The 12,680-nt window shown below is 36.3% G+C and overlaps 1 long non-coding RNA gene across 2 annotated transcripts; it reads left to right on the forward strand.

Annotated features, from left to right (window-relative positions):
* Positions 1 to 332: 332 nt before the first annotated feature.
* LOC124171607 lies at positions 333 to 6,487 on the forward strand. Of its 2 annotated transcripts, XR_006867869.1 has the most exons (6): positions 333 to 374; positions 539 to 609; positions 4,545 to 4,704; positions 4,778 to 5,001; positions 5,077 to 5,235; positions 6,013 to 6,487. It is a non-coding gene; the product is annotated as an uncharacterized LOC124171607 (long non-coding RNA). The 2 variants fall into 2 exon arrangements; XR_006867868.1 differs by lacking the exons at positions 333 to 374; positions 539 to 609 and adding an exon at positions 4,298 to 4,471.
* The last annotated feature ends 6,193 nt before the right edge of the window (positions 6,488 to 12,680 follow it).

A 12,680-nucleotide genomic window follows, 5' to 3' on the forward strand; every position in this document is an offset into this window, starting at 1 on the left:
TCTATATCTACAAGATGCCTCAATAGGCGTCCAGTGGGAGGTTCTGGGACACTGAAAGTCAACTAGTCAGAGAATTGCATATTTGTATTATATTAATGTCTGAATTCTACCATCTACTGAAATCTACACAGAGAACGGAATAAAGTTCCTGGACTAGTTAGAGAAGCGCAAGCCATCATATGAATTGCCGCAGTCACTGAACTAGCGTTTCCACCACGATGCGTCAGTCAACCCGGGTTACATCGGTTGTCACCATAGAGCATCTGGAGAGGGCGTTAGGTGAAAAAAGTGAAGCCAGCAGAAACCTGTTTACCCGATGCGCTTTTGTTCGTCCGCCATATTCCTTTACCCCGCTCGCTCGTTTTCTCATAAAGGTACGTGTTAAGAAAATCACCTAATTTTCAGTAATCCGATGCTGCTGAAGCATTCTGAACGTATGCTGATATTCTAGAATTCATCTTAATACTGATATATTATTTTCTCCGTTAAAAAGTGAGTATTTAACCTTGAAAACGACATTTTTATTCAACCTTCGCAGATGGTTTGCTGCGCGGCTTACGGGTGCAGTAATTGCCCCGATAAAAGGATACCAGGAATTACATTCCACCGGTAAGTTGCAAAATAGTCAATTATTATTAATATCTGTAGCATTTGCTTGAAGTGCATGGTGAACCTTGTTAATTGTCTATGTATGTGCCACGTGCAGCAGGTGGACTCCTGTGCGGCAGTTTACAGGTTAATTGCTACTTAATACTTATCAGTGCTAAAATTATATTATTCTATGTTGGATTTTGTCATGAGCGATAATGCTTATCATAATGAAGTAAGAAATTTAAAAAAATATCAGTTCGTTTTTGGAACTCTTTTCATCTCTGCCTACCTTCGCTGGTGAACATTTTGGTGTATTGACATAATGGTAAAAAAGGTACCAATTCGCTGTGCAAGTTGTGAGATGTGAGTGAATACTGTGCATCATTGAACACTTAGTGTTCAGATATTAGGTCTATTTAGAGCGGAGATACGCATGGCACTCTAAGGCACCAAAATTCGACGTCTGTTAAAAAAATAACATATGTTCAGGTGGTTCTCAACCAAGCATTGGCAAATTTATTTTGGTTTCCACAAATTGTGGAAATAAGATCTAAAATGCAAAATTAATAAGTTATTATACTGGCCTTACAATTGCGTCTCATGTTTTGATAGGAATGCCAGGCAATATTACAATTATCGACCGAAAAGTTATTATGATCATTAGCGATGACCAGTAGCATCACTTACTCAGCAGCAAAAGAGCATGAAATTCTTCCTCTGTTGATAGGTTTATATACACCTTAATTGATCTCATTGAGAAATAAAATGCTCAGTCTTAAAAACATCGTTGTGAAAGCATCATTTGACAGTATTATTGAATCTTGACCACTTAACATGCCCTGAATGTGTTTTGTCTTGTTCCATAGCCCATTCATGTCCCCATATCTGTTAGAAAGTGGAGGCCACATGTTGTAATTAGTTTTTGCTGCTAGTTACTGCAATGTTTGGTTAATATCATTTTTCATTTAGCTCTTGTTCATCTTTTTTTGCTCGTAGGTGTTGTTTATATTTGTTTTTGTGGTAACAACTTTGACTAGAGGCTGACCAAATGATATTAACATGAAGTCTAAAATGAACTGTATTATGGACTTGAAACGACTTCTTTTTAATTGATGGTATTCTTTTCCTATCGGTAAGTTTATTTCTGTTTAGATAATATTATCAGCCATGCTCGGATTCCTTTTTAAGAGGTAATTTCTTTTCAGAGTGTTTCCTGCACACATTCAGCTGGTTAAACATGTGTTGCTGCATTGGATGTTTAACCACAGGGATATGTGCTGCATGTTCCATGACTAAGCTGAATCATAATTACCTGGCTTTCATCTCCTTGAAGGGTGTCTGTAACTGGAGGCTGACCTAATGATATCTACATGAAGTCTAAAATGAACTGTATTCTGGATTCGAAACGACTTCTTTTTAATTGATGGCATTCTTTTCCTATCGGTAAGGTAATTTTTATTTACATAATATTCACAGCCATGCTCGGATTCCTTTTTAAGAGGTAATTTCTTTTCAGAGTGTTTTCTTCATTCATTCAGCTGGTTAAACATGTGTTGCTGCATTGGATGTTGAACCACCCTATTGAAAATTTCTTATAAGTCTTACAGAAATTCTTATAGGATTCTATAAGTCTTACATATTTCTTATAGGATTCTATAAGTCTTATAGAAATTCTTATAGGATTCTATAAGTCTTACATATTTCTTATAGGATTCTATAAGTCTTATAGAAATTCTTATAGGATTCTATAAGTCTTACAGATTTCTTTTAGGATTCTATAAGTCTTATAGAAATTCTTATAGGATTCTATAAGTCTTACAGATTTCTTATAGGATTCTATAAGTCTTATAGAAATTCTTATAGGATTCTATAAGTCTTACAAAAATTCTTATAAGAAATCTGCATTTCTTATAGAATTCTACAATAATGCTGCGCGGGTCGCATACCTTTTAGGTTTTCATCCAGCAGGCGTGTCACCATAACTTATGTCGGCAATTGATAATTATTTAAGGAATTCTACATAAGATAATTTTGGAAATTATGTATAACTCTTTTTTAAGTAATGTTCTGCTAATTTCCTGTTTTTTTTCACCATGGTATTTGACATAAATGGTTCCTAGAAGCGGAGGCTTCTTTAATGCTAATTGTTAGGTATAGCTGAGGGCACATGAAAAATTGTAGACTTATAAGATCTCTCTGTTTCGAGTCTATAGATTACTTGACCGATGGAAGTTCGATATGAGCCATGAACACGGTCTTCGAATATGAGGCCATGAATAACCACGATGTATACTACGATTGCATACGTTGCAGGATACTGTTCACATGGTTCCCTAGCAACCTAACAACCAAAACTTGTTTGGTTGTTAGGTTGCTAGGGATTGCTTTTATATGTTAATCATTCACTATGTCTTTGTGATAGCAGTTTAATAAAATAAGTCGTGTACTTCTAACCAAAATAAGGCATTGACCTCATTCGGTAAGTGTTACAAAACTGGGATTCCTAAAATTATGTTACCTTAAACAGACAGTTTCGTTGAATTTTAAACTTTTCATCATTAATTTAGATAGACATGTATATTTTTCAGATTGTGGCATATCTAACATAAGGGGAAGTTTTAATGAAAACAGTGTTTTAATGGACAAAGAGAGTGATTTAGTCGTCTCTGAAGAGAATGAGAATGAATTTGTATGAGTATGCCAACATCTTCACAGTTATTATTTTATGGAAAATACATCAACTATTATTATCAATCAGTGTTTCTGTGATTCCTATTAATTTCCCTAAATCTTGCACTTATTGTTAGCCATATTCTACGTATCCTTTTCTCCAAAATGGCATCAAATTCCATTTTGCTTTGCTTATTTCTTTCCTTATCTATCCAAATCTGCATGTAGAGGTCTCATTCTCTCTGGTATCTTAAATAAACATTGCTCATATGAATTTTATTTATCAAATTTTACTCTTCCTTCCCATATAATTTCTTGAAGTACCTATCCCCAGTGGAACTTGAATTTTATTTCATTTGCTTCTTCAATTTTCCAGGTTAAATCATATTCCATATTGCAATTCCTGTATCTTTCATTGCGTAATGATTGCCAAAGTTGTATTCAATTATCAGTCCATCATTGTAGGCTATCGTTGGTTTCATTGATTTTAGTTTCTTTTAGCATGTGGGGACATTAACCCTATACAGAACCCATGCCCTGAAAGACCTCTATGGTATCTCGCCTTTTCTGGCCAGCCAGGTGAACTTTACAGAGCTTCAATGTCCTTTTTGATGGACACTGATGATAGACATCTACATTTGGTTCATGGAAAATCATTAGGTTTTGCTGTATAAGATATAGGCGTCTACATTTGGATTGAATTAGGTATAATGCTAACTTTATACTCTCAGTAGGGATGTAAATCTTATGTAGCTTTTTATAGAAGTTTGCGCAAGTGTTTTAAGCATGTTGATATGATATTTATAATAAATATTTCCATCAGAAAATTTGTTATAAATAACATTTTGTAACTGATAGTTAGAAGAAATTTTCTTATAAGAAAAATTCTTATAAGAAATTTTCTTATGAGAAATATGCCCAATTTCTGATAAGAAATTTTCTTATAGAAAAATTCTTATAAGAAATTTTCTTATAAGAAATATGTCCAATTTCTGATAAGAAATTTTCTTATAAGAAATTTCCAATAGGGCACAGGGATATGTGCTGCATGTTCCATGACTAAGCTGAATCATAATTACCTGGCTTTCATCTCCTTGAAGGGTGTCTGTAACTGGAGGCTGACCTAATGATATCTACATGAAGTCTAAAATGAACTGTATTCTGGATTCGAAACGACTTCTTTTTAATTGATGGCATTCTTTTCCTATCGGTAAGGTAATTTTTATTTACATAATATTCACAGCCATTTTTCGTGTTGTGTTCAAGAGTTACTTACTTTTCAGGAATGTTTTTGGAGTCCATTCTACTTGGTGTAATGCTATGTTGGATTTTTTACCTGAGGAATGTTTATGGCACGCTCCACACCGATGTGAAACATGAGATATAAACTCTATTCTGGATTTGAGATCACTTCTTAAGAAATGGGGGTGTCACTTCCCATTGGTAAGTTTTCCATTTGATTTGATAATATTCACAGAAATTCCGAGTTCCAGTTTAAAAGTTACATACTTTTCAGAAATGTGATCGTCTTCAACGTGCTTGGAGTGATGCTGTGTTAAATTAAGTTCCTTAAAAATGTCTATGTTTACGAGAATATGTATGACATATTCCGCTTGGATGTTGAGTATGAAATATGAAATGATGGGGGTCACTAAGTGGGGGAATGACATTATGCTGTACTTGAACTGTAGTCTGGATTTGAAATCACGTCTAAAAAATTGATGGCATCTCTTTCTGGTGGTAAGTGTTTCATTTTGTTTAGATAATATTCACAGCTATTGTTAGAGTACTGTTCAAGAGTTACTTACTTTTCAGGAATGTTTTTGAGTCCATTCTACTTGGTGTAATGCTATGTTGGATTTTTTACCTGAGGAATGGTTATGGCACGTTCCACGCTGATGTGGAACATTAGATATAAACTGTATTCTGGATTTGAGATCACTTCTTAAGAAATGGGAGTGTCACTTCCTATTGGTAAGTTTTCCATTTGTTTTGATAATATTCTCAGCCATTTTTCAGCTGATATTCTCCTTCAAAATTTACTGCCTTTTCATAAATGGCTGGAAGTCATCCTGCTGCTTGTAATGCTGTGTTGGATATTGTACGTGAGGAACATTTATCATGTGTTCCATAACGGTCTTGTGTCAGATATATGAATGATTTGTCATCGTATTGAAAAATATGTAAAGGATAATAGCCAGATATCACCTGAAGATCAATAAAAACAAGACTAAGAAGCTAGTATGCAGTGGAGCAGAGGAGACTAAGACGAACATTAACCCATAAAAGCATAAGCTAGAATGGGTGAAAGAGTTTCCTTACCTGGGAAACCCAATTATCAAGGATGGACAATGCAGGATGTAAATAGTCAGTAGATTAGCTCATTGAAAGAAGGCTTTCTGCAAAAAGGAAGGTCAGATGGGAGGGAAGAAGGGCAGAGGAAGGTCCCGAATTAATGAGGGAAATGTGACAGGTTATAAGGGATGTGAAAGAGAAGAAATCCATTGCTGTGAAAAGGTTAGCGGACAGGAGAGAGGAATGGAGAGCTGTGTTAAACCAATCTTAGCATTGGTGGCTAATGATGATGATGAATGAGTGATTAAGATTGACTTGAGGTCTTTGCTGAATTGCAATATTTGTTCAAAATATCCTATTCATGGTGAAAATGTTTTTTTCCAATAGGTTAGGTTTTTTTACCAGCATAAATTCACTGCCTATATTAAATGACTCTAAATTTTCTTTGTTTTCCAGAAATGTTACTGTTTTATGCTACCTTGAAAGTTAAGATTGTTTGATGAGTGATGGAAGTGCATCTACAAAACATTCCATGAAAGTACTTTGTATGTATGTTAGGTTTCCTTTTCCTAATGGTGAGAAGCATTAATATGGAGGACATGATTGGAAATGCCTATTTTATATGAAATTCAATCACCAATCCTGCTGTTTGGTAAGTGGTTAATTTTAAGACGTGAGTTAGCTTGAATAGTCAGAAAGCATACTATAGTGGTCATTAAACGATGGAATATTTTATTATTATTGTAGTTATTTAATGAAATTATAAATGCAGATATTTTGGTAAATGATGAAATGTATTTGTCAAGGAGTGATAGTGTTGTGGAATGGTGATTTCATATTGTTCTGTTTTATAGTTTCCCAGTGGACCTTTAACTTTTTAACGGAATTCTTGAATTACTGCATTTCAGCTCCTTAGCAGAGGAGGGGGGGGGGAAGTTCAGCAGAAAGACAGTGCTAGTAGGAAGATCACCCTCTCGACATAAGAATTATTTTGCAGAAAGTTGTATGCAAATTGCAATTGATCATTCATTGTTCTACTGATGAAATAGAAACTTAAGTGATAGCATTTTTCATAAACATCCAGAGGTTTACCTTATTGGTGATACTAAGAATTTGATATATCACACAGACTCTGTCCATAGAAATTGTCAAATATATCCTATTTAGGTGTAATAGAGCTGAATTGTTTTTACATATTTTTCATTGCAGGTTCAGCTAATCCAGAAGCCAATGTAATTGAGGGTGTATGAACATACAGAAATTGGAAATAATCCTGGGTGTGTGGCAGCCTCATCGTGTATTCATAGTTCTCTTGTTAATCTGAATACATTATAATGGAATGTTACATCATGTCTGCCTAAGATTTATTGTTAATTTGGTTACTTTGTATGAATTGTATAAGTAATCAGTTTGAATAACATTGTTAAGTCATTCTGGAAATCTGAAAATGTAACATTTAATGGGTGTGTACATTATATAAGTTGGAAAATGGCAATAGTTTTCTTTTTTTAATACCTCCTTCAAAGATATCATTTAATACAGCTGTCATCCACGGTGCATGTTCGTCTGATTTTGGGGAAGGAAAATAATTTCTGATTTGTCAGCACTTGAAATTCACCAGACCCATCCTCAATTTCTTCAAATACTACTGTTTTGATAGCAGTTTACTCGGAATTGTAAGCAAAATCTCTTTCGATATTGTCTCTTAGCCGATATTTTACTTACCTAATGCGCAAATTTGTCCTTTGATGAGGAAGCCCTTTCCATTTAATGGCCATGAGGTTTTTGACATGAGTTTCGGAAATGATTTACACCGTGAAACACTTGGATATTGAAGTTACATATCCGAAAAAAAGTCCGGTGATAAGAATGGAAGGTTGACCTCTGTGTGTACAAAGTTTTTCCATCAATACTTTAGTACAGCATTGATAAGTAATTGTAGGCATGATTTCCGTTGTGATTATTGTTTGATGAAAATCAGATAGAGCCAAGCCCTCAATGCAGAAATTTTTAACCGACTATCTTTTCGATGCACTTGTTGAGAAAGATCATCGATTGACTCTCGTATCCTTCCCAGGCCAACAGCATCATGAACGCGTCTACTTCCCACGTCAAAGTTCCTAAGTCTTACTAAATCATTTCTTTCCTTGAATCACGATTTATGTACCTATATTTTTGACGGATTATAAGCCAAATAAAATCTTGTAGTGCACGCAATAGCAATTAAACGTCGTTATTATCGTAGCATTCAGTGTCCTCCCATTCCTCTCTCGTCCATTTATCCTTTTTTATTTACTTTCATAACTGAATTTTGTTTAAAAAGTTCTACTGTGATCATCTCAAGTTATAACTTAGTGGTTTCACATGAATTCATCAGTTATTTTTCACCTTACGGCTGAAAATTAGTTGCTAATGTCGCAAATGACTTGTCGTGCGTCATATTTTTAATTTGCTACACCGTGGTTGAATCGTTTATTTCATCCAAAAGATGCATTTTTTCCGGTTTTATATTCAACAGATAACCTTCCCTCATCGGTGGGAACGGCTTTTTCCGGCTGTCAATAGGTAAAATATTGAGTTTCCTTTGACGAATTCCCCATAAGGAACCATGTATTTCTGCTCCACCCGGGGTAATGGAATATGGCGGACCGGCTAAAGTGCCACGCCCCCCTGGCTTCACTTTCCTACCGTAGGAGGGGTAGCTAACGCCCTCTCCAGATGCTCTATGGTTGGCACCTCCGTTCTCGCTTCAAAATATTACCGTGGCGAATTTTCATTCGAAAGATCATTCGAATTAAATTCATTCGTCTTTCGGTGGGGTATGACGTACTAAGTGGAGATTCGAACGGTACGAATTGATAGCGGAAAACCATTTTAGTAAATCGTGCGTTTTGTGATCTCGTAACGAAGTACATAATAAGTTGTTTTCGCTGCAGGGCAACGATGATTATGCTTCAAGATAGTGCGCTCTGATCACAAGGAAACTTACTCTTCAAATGACCATATCATTTATATTATTCACGGAATCATTCAAGCAAATTAGGCCATGCTTGAAATTTAATTCTTATGTGTTCCTTCAATGATGAGAGATAGGCAATACTGTGATTTCATAGGGGAGCCAAGATAACGTAACGGCTCATTTTCGTTCTACTGTGTTCATCGACTAAACAGAGATTTTGTCATTATTTGGGGCTCTCAACCCAAACTTTAGCGCTCATCTCATGTAATACATTTTAGTAATTGGAAATTATACAAAATTCTGAAGCAATCGAGGAGAAAAAGGACGTTTTTATTCATTGAATATCCCGAATGTCATTTCCGAATTACCCATTGTAGACAATTGATGTTTGTGAATTTATGTTCTCTCAAAGTACATATTATTATTTGAGCTTTGTATGGTTACTTTGCTTCTAAAATTTTAAGTATGATCTTAAAATTCCGAGGTGCATGCCAATGGTAAGATGGACGCCGTGCGCTCATATCATTCACGGAAATCGTTGAATCGCGTTGAATCTGTGTGGTGTTTAATTAAATGTCCAAAATTCAAAACTATTTTATTATGTTCGTATTACAGACCACCTAACTCAGATATAACGTCAATGTTGGATTTTCAAAATCAAATAAACAGCGTAGCATCCAAGTATCCTGAAAGAAACTTGATTGTGGGTGGAGATTTCAACGTACCTTCTATAGATTGGGAGACTTATAGCTTCATTCCTGGTGGGAGGGATAAAGTGATCTGCGACGCCTTATTACACACTTTTACATCTAACTCATTGCTTCAAATAGCATCCGCACCAAACAGAGGAGAAAGTATTCCTGATTTATTAGCGACAAATATACCACATCAGGTAATAAACATTGGCACTGTTGAAGAAATAAGTGACCATAGGGTAGTAACTGCAAAGCTTACTCTAAATACCGCTGTAAACTTTAAAAAGAGCGTAAAATTTTCATTTTTAAAAGAGCTAATTTTGATGGGTTTAAGAGTCATCTGAAAATTGCTTTCCCAGCGTTTCAAGAATCAACAATAAAGTTAAATGTTGAGGGTACTTGGAAAGCTTTTCTTTCGCTCGTAATCTCGGTAATAAATAGCTGCATCCCTAGTAAAACAAAAAAGAAGGCAGCGAGCCGAGATGGGATGACGCGGAAGTGAGAAATTCATTTAGGCGAAAAAGAGCGTGTCATGCTAAAATGAAAAAAGTCAGCTCGGATTTATCCACAAATGAACGCGAGCTAATAATTAAAAAATATAGGATGACTAAAGCCACCACGCGGGAAGCGTTCAGCAATGCGTTCACGAATTTTAAAAGAAAAACACTAGTAGAGCAGTTACAGGATAACCCAAAAGCGTTTTGGTCATATGTTAGGGAAGTTCAAGGTAAACGATCTACCGTATGTTCGCTGAGAAACGACAATGGAGATGTGTTGACAAGCAGTTACGATAAAGCCAATTTATTAAATTCCTACTTCAAGAGCGTGTTCACCGAGCCTTCCGAGAACTCACCCGAGACCGATGACAATCCCTGTATACATAAGATGCCAGCTATTGACATTAGTACGCTCGGAATAGAAAATATATTGAAATCGCCCATTACTTGCAGTTAATATTCAGTAAATCCATCAAGCAACACGAAGTACCTAATGACTGGAAAATCGCTAATGTAACGCCAATATTTAAAAGTGGAGACAAGGAACAGCCATCTAATTACAGGCCGATATCTTTAACGTCCATCTCATGCAAAGTCCTTGAACACATCGTAGTCAGCTCGGTAATGAAACATCTAGACGCGCAAAACTTATTAATGGGAAATCAACATGGATTCAGGAAAAGCAGATCGTGCGAAACTCAGTTAGCGCTTTTTTTTCTCCCACGATATTTTAGTCTCCGGGGAAGACAATATTCCAGTAGACGCGATTTTTCTTGATTTCAAAAAGACATTTGATAAAGTACCCCACGGAAAGTTAATAATAAAACTTAAATCTTATGGTCTAGACGAAGATATCATTTCCTGGATTAGAGTAATTTTGAGCAACCGTGTCCGAAGAGTAGTATTAGACGGTGCAGTCTCCAATGAGGTTAGAGTCACTTCTGGCGTTCCTCAGGGTAGTGTCATTGGCCCACTCCTATTCCTTCTTTATATAAACGACACTGGCGAAGTAGGACACAGTAAGTTACGATTATTTGTAGACGAAGCTGTAGTTTACAGAGAAATCCGTTTCAGCAAAAATGTAGATGAACTAACGAATGACCTTGCTGCTATCCAAGCTTGGTGCGATGCTTGGTAGTTAGAATTAAATTTGAAAAAATGCGTCGTAATGCATTTCTGGAAGAAGAACAACACCCTACGACGTAGCTATATGATTCGGGGTACCCAATTAGAGACTGTTGAATCCGTGAAATAACTAGGAGTTAGACTCAATAATGATCTATCGTGGAATAAACATATTCGAGAAATAACCGGTCAAGCTAATCTTAAAATGGGTTTTGTTAAAATAATATTAGGAAAGTGCGACGACAAGGTGAGAGAAATTAGCTAGTTTTCCCTCGTTAGACCACATTTGGAATACGCTGCCAGTGTTTGGGTCTCTCACGAAAAAGGCTTAATAACAGAGTTAGAACGCGTGCAAAGAAGAGCTGCCAGGTATGTGAAAGGTCGTTACGGTAGTCTTGTTAGTGTAACTGACCTCTTAGATAAACTCGGATGGGAATCTCTGTCGGACCGTAGATTGATAAATAGACTAAACCTTTTAGATAAATTCAAGAGTCTTTTCTGACGAAGTTAACCATATCTTACGGACGCCAACATACTACGAAGATCAGATCATATAAATAAAATAAGAGAGATAGATTGTAGAACAGACAGATTCCGAATGTCATTTTATTCCACGATCAATAAGAGATTATAACGACAGCAAGAGAACTTGTAAATATATTGCATGACTTGTAGTGTAGCCTACTAACATATGTAAAAATTAATGCATGTTTCTTAATTCAATTATTATTTCTAACAGCATATAGTAGTATAGTTTGTTAGTATACGGGACGTTTTTTGGACGGTGTGGTGTGCATGTGGGAGTCCAAATGCATGCTGCATGCTGGTGATTGATCACCCCCTGCCAAACACCCTAGAGGTGGCTCGCAGGGTATTATGTAGATGTAGATGAAATCATTCAAGCAAATTAGAACATGCCTAAAATTTTATTCAAATTATCATTCGAACGCAGGAAATTTCTGTTATACACGGTTAATGATGGTCATTCGAAAGATCATTAGAATGATCTTGCGAATGAAAATTCACTGTGTAAAGCGGCCTGAAAAAAGGAAAATTTCTGAAACATGAATTAAGGAAGACATAAGTTAGTAGGATACACAACAAGTCAACAAACCTATTGGTAAATTCTACATCTACACCTAACACCATGGTGTTTGGCAGGGGGCGACCAATCTTCAACATGCAGCATTGAAGACGAAACTCCATGCAAGTGTAGAACTAAAAAGAAATACAAAACATGCAGAGAGTCGTCCGAGGGAGTGACGCGAATAATTCTAGTAATTGAGACACCATTGCTATTGTTAATAATACGAGGGAAGAATAACGATTTAAATATCTCTGATTTGCAGTCTATTAATACAGAGTCGTCCGAAAATAATCGTAGCTTACTGTGTACTACTTCGCCAGAGTCGTTATATGTAAAGAAGCAATATGAGTGGGCCAATGACACCACCCTGGGGGACGCCAGAAATGACCTCAACCTTATTGGAGACTACACCATCTAATACCACTCTTTGGACGCGGTCGTTCAAAAGCTCTCTTACCCAGGAAATGACATCATCATCTAGGCCATAAGATTTCAGTTTTAATATTAACTTCCCGAGAATTATTATTCTGCGTATGACAGTGGTTTTTTGGACCTCCAATATGTCTAATTATTCATTTTTTCAATGTTTCCCGGATGAAAAGGATTCTTCCGTTCGTCCCACCCGTATCTGCTTCCGCTCTCCTCCGCTTCTCCACCCGTATAAGTTCACCCCCGCGCACACAACTTGCTGTTACCGCTCGCCCTCCTCCCCCAAAGTGCTTTATGCCCTCCATGCGTCTTCAATCCTCATTACGCTTCGT

This window comes from Ischnura elegans, chromosome X (genome assembly GCF_921293095.1).
Source record: "Ischnura elegans chromosome X, ioIscEleg1.1, whole genome shotgun sequence".
Lineage (NCBI taxonomy): Eukaryota > Metazoa > Arthropoda > Insecta > Odonata > Coenagrionidae > Ischnura > Ischnura elegans.